The sequence below is a fragment of the Pangasianodon hypophthalmus genome, chromosome 10 (genome assembly GCF_027358585.1).
Source record: "Pangasianodon hypophthalmus isolate fPanHyp1 chromosome 10, fPanHyp1.pri, whole genome shotgun sequence".
Lineage (NCBI taxonomy): Eukaryota > Metazoa > Chordata > Actinopteri > Siluriformes > Pangasiidae > Pangasianodon > Pangasianodon hypophthalmus.
The window spans coordinates 22,263,570-22,276,431 of NC_069719.1; the positions used below are offsets into that span (position 1 = coordinate 22,263,570).

Here is a 12,862-nt window from a genome sequence, read left to right on the forward strand (position 1 = left end):
TCAAATTGAAATGTGATCCTGACCCCTTCTGCTCTCTGGACCTGCCTGATCCATCCTGATGTCCTACTTCTGGTTGGAGTTCTCATCAGTTAAGATAGCTGTTGGGGGTGGCCTCACATGGATGGCCTCAAGATCATTGGGATTGCTGGGGATGGTGCCAGTTGGGGGGCCATGGAGATGGCCAAGAGCAGCTTTGTACCCAGGACTCAAACAGTGGATAGGTTTAACAAACTGGACTCCTTGTGAAAACTGTGATGAATTTACTGGCTGCACAGTTGCACTATTTGTCCATATAGTACACAGTTATAGAAGGGATTTATTTATAATTGCACTATCCGTTAGGACCCATATGAGGATGGGTTCCCTTTTGAGTCTGGTTCCTCTCAAGGTTTATTCCTCATATCGTCTCAGGGAGTTTTTCTTTGCCACCGTCACTTCTGCTTGCTCATTAAGGATAAATTCACATATTTAAAATCTATTTTGGTTTAATTTAATTTGAATCAATTTATTTCTGTAAAGCTGCTGTTTAAAGCACTATACAAATAAAATTGAACTGAATTGAAATTTCTACAAATTGAAGTCTAGAAGGTCTACAAGTCTAGAACTTGAATTAGTTAAAAGAAAATGTTGAGTTGATTCATAAATCTTTTCAGAGTTTACTTCACCCCACAAGAGAAAGGTCTTCATGTAAAGATTATCATTAAAAAAGCTTGCTGTTTGGGAATGTTTGCAATAAAGCAATGCAATGCAATGCAATGTTCATGCAAAACCAAAAAGAATCTTACTTTATTTTCGTGGCAATGACATATTCTCAGCTTTTGACAGGAGCTGCTGTGCAACTGGAAGCTTCCATTGTGTTTCCATGTAATTGTCTGTTAATGAAAGACTATGATTAAATGTTAAGCAATTAACCTTTTAATTGTGACCTACTTAGTAAAAATTATGTTTATAAATATTTTCTGTATACAATACAGAATTGGATAAAACACCATCCTGTAGAGCCACCCAAAGAGCAGGGACAAATTCTACTTCTGCCCTATCCTTTTTGATACTAACCCACAAATGAGTAAAATCCTTCCCCATTGTAGGCCCTTACTGTAGGCCAATCTGCTTTCCATTGCATGCACTGTAAAAAGAAGAAGAAAAATATAATCAAGATATGCATAACCTCAGTTCCATTGCATAACATCAGTTCCATGAAAAAAAGACGTACATCAAATTTACATAAAATTTCTACATAGGTACCCTATTTCCACATGAATAAAATATATCTTATTGACACAATTATAGCCAGAAGACTGTGCTAATGTGATATATTTTATTCAAAAGGAAATGATCTACCCATGAATTCAGTAAGTCTGGTGTAACCCTTTTTTTGTGTATAGCCTAATTATATTTATTGTGTATTATTCCTCTCACACCACAGAGTTTTGGCAACGATTTTTATTTTATTATTAAACAAAATAAAAAATATGTGAGTCTTTGGCTGTTTTGGGACTCCAGACATTCCTATCTGCAGTCAGATTAATTGAATTAAAACTGATGACCGTCTTTACATGCAAACCTAGCCGTCGTAGCCTTTTTACTCCAGCCCTCTGTGCCGCGCTGAACTGCACACTCACTGGTCTTCTATCTATAAACATTACAAAATACTATGCTATATTAAGTAGTCCAGGCCCTGGAAGATTAATGCAGCTAGTACGGTGTATTTCATTGTCTAAAATGTTAACAGAAAGCACAACATGTATGATATTGTGGCAGTGGGGGCTTAATGGATAAAGCTCTGGGTTACTGATCAGAAGGTCGGAGGTTCAAGCTGCCACTGTTGAGCCCTTGAGCAAGGACCTTAACCCTCTCTGGTCCAGGGTCCCTGTATCATGGCTGACCTTGTGTTCTGACCCCAGCTTCCCTATGCGAAGAAAAGAATTTCACTTTGCTGTATATGTGACAAATAAAGGCTTCTTATAAAAACATGTTTACAGTAATATGACGGTGAACACAGGCATTACATTTACATATTATATATTATCCATCATAAGAACACGGAAATGAACAAAGCTGTCAGTTGCCCCAAGTGCAAACTGAACAGGTCAAACTGCATACAACCTCAGCATTCTCTACAGCTGACCACTGATACGTTAAATATATTCAGTACAATAAAATAAGTAAATTCTTTGCAAAATTTAATCCTTTTCTCTGTTCCCGACCAAACAGATGAGAATCCTTGCCCTTTTTACCCATGTAATTTAACTACTGAAGGAGAGACTATAAGAAATAAAAATACAAACACAGGAGTAGATGCCTCGCTATATTTACCTTTAGCTCTAATGAAGGTGTGAATACTGCTCCAAAGGCAATCTCAGAGCTGTGCAGTTTCCTGTTTACAATTCGAGCACTCCAAACGCAATGTCAGGCAGTAAATATGGCCTTTATTTTTAAATTGACTGGCTGGAACTGAGGTTAGCATTGAAATGCAGGTTACCGGCAAGTTAACATTTGAGACTGTGCTTATATATATATATATATAATACACATTTTAGAAAATAATTCAAAATGTGTTGTCTAACTAGATTAAGGCTAGTTGAAAGATAGACAACTAGCTGTAGGATAGCCAGATGTAGGAGAGCCTTGCTAGCTATGTACAAACACAATCTGTATGATATTAAGAAATCAGTTATTTGAGTAAATAAAGAATGTAGAACAAAAATACAATACAGAAATTAACTTACCTTATTTTAGTTATCCGCAGATATAGCATTTCTTCCTTATAAAACTCAAAGAAGGCATGGAACTCAGACATGAGTAACTGCTTGGGTTTTCCCTGAGACTGAGAGACCAAGATGAATAAAATGGTGGGTTTTTCCTCTTCCTTTTCAGTTAAACAGATTCAGGCCAGGATTCAGCCTAGTGGACTGAAGTCTGTTGGCACCTTTTGTCCCCTTTGGGTCAAACAGATTCATGCCAGACTTTAGCCAAATGGTTAAGCTTCAAATAACCCACATACCATTTACCAATGACAGAACTAAACCAGAAGACCCAAATGTAAGCCAGACTCGGCCCTGACTGTCTTCTTTTTTTTTTTTTTTTTTTTTTTTTTGCTATTTGGGATATAGGGTCAATTGCATGTACCTTATTATTGTATCCACCTTATGTTCAGCTTTCTAATGGACTCGATGGTTTTGTAGAAGACACCTGGTTATGTCATGACCACCAGGGACAATTCCTCCCCAGACCATTAGAGGGCACCTTTGTTCACCTTTTGAACTTCTTTTGTTGTCTGCTCCATTTCCTTCTTTGATTATGCACACCTGTTTTGTATTCTGTTTTGTAAGTTCTGTGTTTTCCCTCTTTGTTTGGTGGAGCATTAAGCTTATATTTATGCCTGTGTTTATGTGTGTGGTGAGAGTTTCGTTACGGTTTGCCCTGCATATAGTTTTAGCTAAAAGTTCAAGTTTAAGCTTTCCTAGCCTTGCATAGCTTTAGCTTAGCTCCTTCTTGTCTCAGTTTTTGGTTCTTTTCCTGTAATTTGTCCCTATTTGTTTTTGTCCCTATTAAAAAAGTTCTGCACTTTGCTTCCATCTCCCTGACTTATGACAGGTTTGACTTTTCTGGTTATTTCAGCTGACTAGTTTGTATTTATCATGTCACTGCCATTTAATGTGTCATATTTAATGTTAATAGATATTGAGTCACAGAAAACTGATGTGTGTGCAGTTAGGGGTTGCTTTAATAACTGACAGTTTTTGTAGAGTAGGTGTGTCTTAACCATAAACTACAAACCAGAGCTGGATGTGTTTTTAAAAAAAATAATAATAAATCTTGTACCTGAATAAAAGTAGAGGTTTTCAGTGTATACTTCTGCTTCAGTTCAAGTACAAAAATACCTAGAAATGTACTTGGGTATCAAGTTAATGTACTGAGTTATTGCAGCTGATATCACCCCCACCCCTGCCCCTGAAAGGTCCCTTTAACAGACATATAATAATGGTGTCATCATAAATAACAGCAACAACTTGCAGTACTTTTGTTACTTTACCAGAAGTCTAGCACAAAACAAAGGACATGCATGCTTCTGCAGTGCAAAATAAGGTGGATTCATATATCAGTGTATCACACTGTATTATAATGTTAAATTCATTAGTTTCTATGTTCCCTATGTGTACAGAACCACGGTTTACCTTATTAAAGAAGTTTGATTGAAGATCTGGCTGGTTGTTTCATAAACCCTACCTCACTTATTGACATCACAGAGTTCGGAGTACAACATATTTTTCAGTGTGTGAGTTACTCAAGAATAATATATAAACTTGTGTTTTAGAAAGTTATATATTTTCAGTATTTGAAAAACAGATGTATTTATTTAAAAAAAAAAGCATAAATGTTATCACCTAATATTTTATACAGAATAGGTGCTATGAGCCTTCTTTTCCCCTAAAAACATCCCATTCAACTATTAAAAAATTAAATAATATTTAATTTAAGTATGTTTAATAATGAATAACCTTATGGTCCCTCAAAAGCTCACAAACATGTTTACGTGACCTGGAAATTTAATAATCAATTAAACAAAGGTTTATTTGCCATGTATACCTTTGCATCAAATTCTTTCCACAATCTCAGTCAGCATGTGGCCATGACTAAATTAAGAAAATTACAGCTGCTATCAGCCAATCAGATTTCAGCAGGCATTTGACACGGTTAACATTGAGGTATCATCACAAAACTTGAATGGTAGGTTCACATATGGACCTTCAGTAGAAGGTCCATATGTGAACCTACAATTCAAGTTTTGTGATGATAGTAATCTGATGCAATCTCACTCAAATTGGTCACTGGGGGGTGCTGTTTATATTTTTGCACACAAAAACAAACATATCTCTTGGAAAATAAGGTGTAGAAAGAAATGTCTTTTTTTATCTTGATTCTATTGCTGAAACTATAGAAAATTGCCAAACTTTTGATGTCAAACTATTCGGGAGAGTGTGAACCTAAATAATTATCAAAAATATGGCCGCCACACATCAATCAGTTCTAAAGAGGTGGAGCAGAGTTACTCAGATATCTGTAATTCATGATTGGTCATATGGATCTGAACCAAACTGGAAATACATGTTCAGTACAAGGTTCTGAGGATAGCTGCAAAGGTTGGGGTATGATCATACATAGGGGTGGATTTTAAGTTCAAATAGCTGTTTCTGAGGACCAATAAGGCCAATCAAGCTAGAATTTGATAAGGGTCATCTATGTTCTAATCCATAAGTGGATTTTTCATGATCCCTAATTACTGAAAAAACATGGCTGCCATCAGGCTTAATCAGGCAGTTGACAAGGACCCCATTAAGCTATCATGATGAATCTTGAATGGTAGTTTTAGTTAGTGACCCCCTAGAAACTGATGCAATCAAGCACGTCTCTTGGAAAATAAGGTTTACCGTTAAATTTCTTTTATAAATTGATTGTACTGCTAAATCTATAAAACATTTGGACCATTTTGGACCATTTAGCTCTGCCCACTCAAATTTGTGATAATTTGCATAATATGCAAAACCTACTTTTGCAAACTTGTGAACCTCAGTAATTATAAAAAAGATGTTGACATTTGTAAACAATATGGCTGTCATGTGCCAGCTTTAACTCATGATTGGTTGCATGTATTTGCATGAAACTTGATAGGAAAACATTCTGAGGTCATATAAACAAAGTTTGGGCCATGATCATACATAGGGGCAGGGCTATATTCAAATAACTGTTTCTCAGGAACCATAAGTGCTATAGAGCTGAAATTTGGTAGAGTGCATAGGTGTGCTAAATGATTTTGATGATGACTGGATTACTTTAAAAAAAATGGCCACCATCAGACAATCAGCTTTCAGCAGGCATTTAACAGGGTTAACACTGACCTACTGTCACGAACCTTGAATGCATGGTATTTCTGTGGAAGCACTAGTAAGCCATGAAAGTTACTCAAATTAGCACTATTTATAATTTTCCACACAAAAACAAATTTAAGTCTGGAAAAATAAGGTAAATAGTGAAGTTTCTTTTTCCTCATAAAAAGGCTGAACACATTTTTAAAAAAATCATCTTTTGGACCGTTTATCCACAGCCACTCAAATTTATGAAAATTTGGATAATGTGCAAAATATTATTTTGCAGACAGTCCTTGGATTAGGGCTGGTTGTATAATTCTGAAAGGCATCTTCAGCCCGTGTTATGAAAAGATGTGCAACGTTTGGAGTATGGATGTCAATGGGGGAGTAATTAAGTTCAAATAGCTGTTTCTCAGGAACTGAAAGTCTGGATGAGTTGAAATTTGGCATGCTTAATTTTTCTCTAATCTGTAACTGGATTTCACTTTCTATCGGGTAACTTCAAAAACATGGCTGCCATCAGCCATCATCATGCTCATAAAACTGTAAGTGTGTTCATCTGTGGAATCAGTACCTTGGAAAGAACTGGCCACTGGGGGCAATATTTGCTAGGTGCTTGGAATCCGATGATCGACGCTTGCTGCTATATTTAGGGGTCCAAGCCACAAAGGTGCCAAAATTGTTAGGCTTTTTCTTCTTCTTCTTTTTCTTATTAATATTATTATTATTATTATTATTATTATTAGTGTTAAAATAATTAAGTTTCAATAAAGTTTAGTGTGCTCTAGTCCCCTGACCATGGTCTGGAGGCGCAAATCAGAAAACACTAGTACGAGTTATCACTCAAAAATATGCCAAAAGAGCAGTCTTGTTCTCCCCAATAAAACATCAGATGAGGCAATCGACATTTGACTCTAGAATGATTTGCACAGGTGTTTTGAACTCTCCAATATTAACAGACACTTCCTGGAGCTCCTGCCCTTGCCCCTGCCCTTGCCCCTGCCCCTGCCCCTGCCCCAGCCCCTGCCCCAGCCCCAATCTCATCCCTCGCTTTCTGTCAAGGTAAACAGTTCATGATCAGTTTATGGTCAAAAAGGTTCTTTCAGTTTTCAAGTGAAATAAAAAATTGGGCAAACAACACAAAAGATTAAATACAGCAGGCCTACAACAAAGTGTCAGATTGAACACTTCAGAACTAATATTAATGGTGATGATAAATAGAAGGTGATTAAACATGTTGTTTTGTTTTCTTTTCCTGCTCAAAACTGGGCAGCATCAGCAGAGAAAATGTTAGCCACGTGAACATTAGACAACCAATTTGTAAAACAGTTACATCAAAATGCGCCACTCTGTAGGAATGTTAAGAAAAACATAATCACTTCAGATTCGACTATCCAACTGAGTTTTGGCGATTGCTTCAGTTCCCGACTGCACAGCTGGTAATACACTATATTACCAAAAATATTCGGTCACCTGCCTTGACTCACGTATGAACTTAAGTGCCATCCCATTCCTAACCCATAGGGTTCAATATGATGTCGGTCCACCTTTTGCAGCTATTACAGCTTCAACTCTTCTGGGAAGGCTGTCCACAAGGTTGAGGAGTGTGTTTATAGGACTTCTTGACCATTCTTCTAAAAGCGCATTGGTGAGGTCACACACTGATGTTGGTCGAGAAGGCCTGGCTCTCAGTCTCCTCTCTAATTCATCCCAAAGGTGTTCTATCGGGTTGAGGTCAGGACTCTGTGCAGGCCAGTCAATTTCATCCACACCAGACTCTGTCATCCATGTCTTTATGGACCTTGCTTTGTGCACTGGTGCACAGTCATGTTGGAAGAGGAAGGGGCCCGCTCCAAACTGTTCCCACAAGGTTGGGAGCATGGAATTGTCCAAAATGTTTTGGTATCCTGAAGCATTCAAAGTTCCTTTCACTGGAACTAAGGGGCCAAGCCCAACTCCTGAAAAACAACCCCACACCATAATTCCTCCTCCACCAAATTTCACACTCGGCACAATGCAGTCCGAAATGTACCGTTCTCCTGGCAACCTCCAAACCCAGACTCGTCCATCAGATTGCCAGATGGAAAAGCGTGATTCATCACTCCAGAGAACGCGTCTCCACTGCTCTAGAGTCCAGTGGCGGCGTGCTTTACACCACTGCATCCGACGCTTTGCATCGCACTTGGTGATGTGTGGCTTGGATGCAGCTGCTCGGCCATGGAAACCCATTCCATGAAGCTCTCTGCGTACTGTACTTGGGCTAATCTGAAGGTCACATGAAGTTTGGAGCTCTGTAGCAATTGACTGTGAAGAAAGTCGACGACCTCTTTGCACTATGCGCTTCAGCATCCGCTCACCGTCAGTTTACGTGGCCTACCACTTCGTGGCTGAGTTCCATTTTGTTATGATAAAGCTGACAGTTGACTGTGGAATATTTAGGAGCGAGGAAATTTCACGACTGGATTTGTTGCACAGGTGGCATCCTTTGACAGTTCCACGCTGGAATTCACTGAGCTCCTGAGAGCGGCCCATTCTTTCACAAATGTTTGTAAAAACAGTCTGCATGCCTAAGTGCTTGATTTTATACACCTGTGGCCAGGCCAAGTGATTAGGACACCTGATTCTGATCATTTGGATGGGTGACCGAATATTTTTGGTAATATAGTGTATTATTACACCCTCCCCTACTGGTGGAAATGCTCATTTCCTGCCTTTTAGGCTACTGGTTCTGGACAATTAAATTATTTATTGCAATTTTTTTAATTGGGGAAAATAATCACACAAGCCTATCTAGTAATAATAAAAAAAACCTAGACATATGTAGTTGAGACCAAAAGTTTACATACACCTAGGCTAAAGACAGTCAAACTCAATTTTTCAAAGCTCAACACATTTCATATAAATGCACATACCACCATGCATTTCCTCTGCAGAGTTAACTGGGCTATCTACTTTATTTCTATGAGAGGTTATTTCAAAATAATAGTTAAGAAACAGAATTATTTCAGCTTTTATTTACTACATGAGATTTTTCAGTGTATCAGAAGTTTACATATCCTTTGTTAGTATTTGGTGGCATTGATTTTTAATTGCTTAACTTGAATCAAACTCCTCAGGTAGTCTTCCACAAGCTTTCACAATACTTTGCTGGAATTCTTGCATTTTCTGTGAGATTCAGGAAAGGGCCTTGTAATGGCCAGTCCAAAATGTTCACTTTGTTGTCTGTAGGCCATTTTGTTACAACTTTGGATGAATGACTTCCTGGAAGACCCATTTGTGACCAAGGTGTAACTTTCTGGCCAATGTCTTGATATTGCTTCAGTATTTTGAGATAATCCTCCTTCCTTGTGATGCCATCTATATTCTGAAGTGCATACTTTGGTACGTGATGCCTCCAACATGTTCATCAGTTCCTTTGTTGCTGTCCTGGGCTTCAGTTGAACATTTTGTACCAAAGTTCATGCGTCCCTTGGAGTTATTTGTGCTCCCTTCCTGAATGACGCAGTGTGTGGTCCCAAGATTTTTCATACAATTGCTTGTAAAAAATGCTCCTAAGCAATAACTGGACTTTTGAAGACCCAGTTTTTTACTGAGGTCTTTGCTGAGTTGTTTGGATTCTCCCATGGTATCAAGGGCAAACAGTCACTGGCTCTACAGGTAGGCCCTTAAATATACGTCAAATTATGAAAATTGGCCAGACAGAAGTTTCTTAAAGTCGTTATATAAATTTCTGGAATCTTCTAGACTGTTTGACAAAACAGTCAGCTTGATTTATGTAAACTTTTGACCCACTGGAATTATTATATAGTGAATTAAAGCTGAAATAAAGCTGTCTCTAATTGATTGTTCACATCAGAGGTAATTTTAAAACAATGTAGGTGCCCTAATTGACTTGCCAAAAGAAATATATGGTAGCATGAAATGTGCAAAGTTGTGAAAAACTGATATTGGCTATCTTTAGCCAAGGTATATATAAACTTTTGGTTATATATATTTTATATAAATATATCAATATATAAAATTTTTGATAATGACAAAGTCCAATTTAACAAAAAAACAAATATTGTGCCATGTTTTTATTGAATTGCTTAAACAATCAAGTTCAACTCTTCAGCCCTATTTAGTAACTATGAACTTTCTATATTTGCAATAGTCTCAAGGATAGGCTCATCATATCAGTGCAGTTAGTAGCTGTGGCCCATTTTTTAAATATAAAATCCTTTAATTCATGAAAAGTCCAAATACCCCTAAAATGGCAAGTTTTTGTGATGTAAAACAAATGGAACCAAGACAAATCATGTCAGAACTTTTTCCACCCTATATCCCAGACATGTGAAGAACATGAGAGATTGTTGTCACATGCAGAGAGTAATCAGTACTTGTCAGATATTCCTGCAGCTCCTTTAATGTTGGTGTAGGTCTCTTGGCAGCCTCCCTGGTAAGTTTTTGTCTTGTCCTTTTTTTACATTTTAGAGGGATGTCCTGTTCTTAGTGATGTCACTGTAGTGCTCCATTTTCTCTACTTGTTGATGATGGCCTTCACAGTGTTCCTTGCTACATCTAATGTTTTGGAAATTTTTTGTACCTCTCTTGTGATCGATACCTTTCGATAGTGGGACCATGTACAGGCTTTGTAAGCTCTTTGCAGACCATGGCTTCAGAAGTCATGCAGAAGTATGCAACCAGGTTGTTGTAAGTTTTTCCTGTTTTCCCTAAAATGTTTCTGATTGATTTTCACTGAATTTTTATACATTGTATTTTCACATTGAGTGTGGAAAAAGTTCTGACATGATTTATCTTGGCTTCATATGTTTACATCACAAAAACCTGCCATTTTAACAGGGGTGTCTAGACATTTTATACCCACTGTACTAAGCATATGTGAGACAGAAAGCAATGGTATTTTTGGATAATAGTACATAGTGTTTTGATTTGAATTTTAATGTTTTGCCACTTGTACAGTCAGGTCTATAAGTATTTGGACAGTGACAATTTTTGTAATTTTGCCTCTGTATATCACCACAATGGATTTGAAATGAAGCAATCAAGATGTGATTGAAGTGAAGACTCTGAGCTTTAATTCAAGGGGTTTAACAAAAATACTGCGTTAACGGTTTAGGAATTACAGACATTTTTACTGAGTCCCTTCATTTTCACAGGCTTTTAATTGGACAATTGACTGATAAGCAGTTTCCTGGACAGGTGTGGCCTCTTTTCTTGTTATTTCATGACAAATTAAGGAGATAAAAGGTCTGGAGTTGATTCCAAGTGTAGAATTTGCATTTGGTAGCTGTTCATGGGAACTCTCAATATGTGGTCTAAAGAGGTGTTGATGGAAGTGAAGGAGGCTATCATTAAGATGAAAAAACAAACCAGACCTATCAGAGAAATAACAGAAACTTTACAAGTGGCCAAATCAACATTTTGGTAGATTCTTAAAAAGAAGGAATGCACCGATGAACTCAGCAACACCAAAAGGCCTGGAAGACCACGGAAGACAACTAAAGAAAAACCCTTCACAACATCTAGCCAAGTCAAGAACACTCTGAAGGAAGTAGGCGTATCATTGTCAAAGTCTACAATTAAGAGACACCTTCATGAATGTAAATACAGATGGTTTACCTCAAGATGCAAACCATTGGTAATACTCAAGAACAGAAAGGCCAGATTAGACTTTGCTAGAAAACATCTAAAAAGGCCTGCCCACTGTAAGGAATTTAGATGTTGACTTAGTTTGATCTTGCAATTATAATGAAGTAAGGGTCATTAATGTAAACAGTAATATTGATTATCCTGGGGGAATTATCAGAATAAGTTTGGTGAGGCATCTTATTGACTCTGGCAAGTCATTACTATCGCGGCCATCGACAGTAATAACTTCACTTGAGGACAACCCTTATAGAGCACAGCACTAAGGTCGGGCACCTTAGGAACTTATGGTGAGCAGAGAAACACAGCACAAGATCACCTTGAACATAGGCAAGACTTTATTATACTAAGCTACTATAGACACAGGCTAAACTACTGCACACATATCCTAAACTACTGCACACATTTCCTAAACTACTACACACAACCAACACACAAATAGATGTACACATTCATACATGTGGGAATATGGCATGAGAAGAACCAGTGATAATAATCAGAGAGTTGAGTTCTTACGCATAAGCATGAAAAGTCACTAGACCCTGACCTAGTGAACAATCAATATATCAGCAATAATTGATGAATTGGTTAAAGAGTTTTAGGGTTACTGCACTGCTTTCAGAGCAGGCGACAAGGTGGCCCTAAGAACAGCGAGGGCCAAACTGTCCCGGGCCATCAGAGAAGCAAAGCGCGCACACGCTCAGAGAATCCACAACCACTTCAAGACCAGCAGAGACACACGGCGCATGTGGCAGGGCATCCAGAACATCACAAACTACAGGACACAACCATCTGCCTGTGACAGTGATGCCTCCCTCCCAGATGCGCTGAACGACTTCTACGCTTGGTTCGAGGCACAGAACGGCGTGACGGCGAGGAAGACCACCCCTTCTCCCAATGACCAGGTGCTGTGTCTAACCACGGCCGACGTGAGGAAGACACTACACAGAGTCAACCCACGAAAGGCTGCTGGACCAGACAACATTCCTGGCAGGGTGCTCAGGGGATGTGCAGACCAGTTGGCAGATGTTTTCACGGACATCTTCAACACCTCCCTGTGCAGCACCGTTGTTCCGACGTGCTTCAAGGCTACCACCATCGTCCCCGTGCCAAAGAAGTCTTCAGTGTCCTGCCTCAATGACTACCGTCCCGTTGCACTTACACCCATCATCATGAAGTGCCTCGAGAGGCTCGTCATGAGGCACATCAAGACCCTGCTGCCTCCCTCACTGGACCCCCTGCAATTCGCTTACCGCCCCAACCGCTCAACAGACGACGCCATCACCACCACCCTACATCTGGCACTCACCCACCTGGACAATAAAGACACTTATGTTAGAATG

At 38.6% G+C, this 12,862-nt stretch overlaps 1 protein-coding gene across 14 annotated transcripts in view; it reads right to left on the reverse strand.

Moving 5' to 3' along the window:
- Positions 1 to 12,862, reverse strand: part of mdga2a (MAM domain containing glycosylphosphatidylinositol anchor 2a) — a 308,605-nt gene that overhangs the window by 212,086 nt on the left and 83,657 nt on the right. Inside the window, exons 1-3 of one of the 14 annotated variants that reach the window (XM_053237462.1) lie at positions 2,730 to 6,843; positions 1,057 to 2,454; positions 24 to 872 (exon numbers count right to left, since the gene is read on the reverse strand). The exons of 8 other annotated variants lie outside the window; for them this stretch is intronic. The gene's annotated coding sequence lies outside the window, so the exon portion shown is untranslated. Of the gene's footprint in view, positions 1 to 23; positions 873 to 1,056; positions 6,844 to 12,862 lie in introns of those variants that run through there. 5 more of the 14 variants (XM_053237465.1, XM_053237464.1, XM_053237463.1 and 2 more) reach the window with 5 other exon arrangements.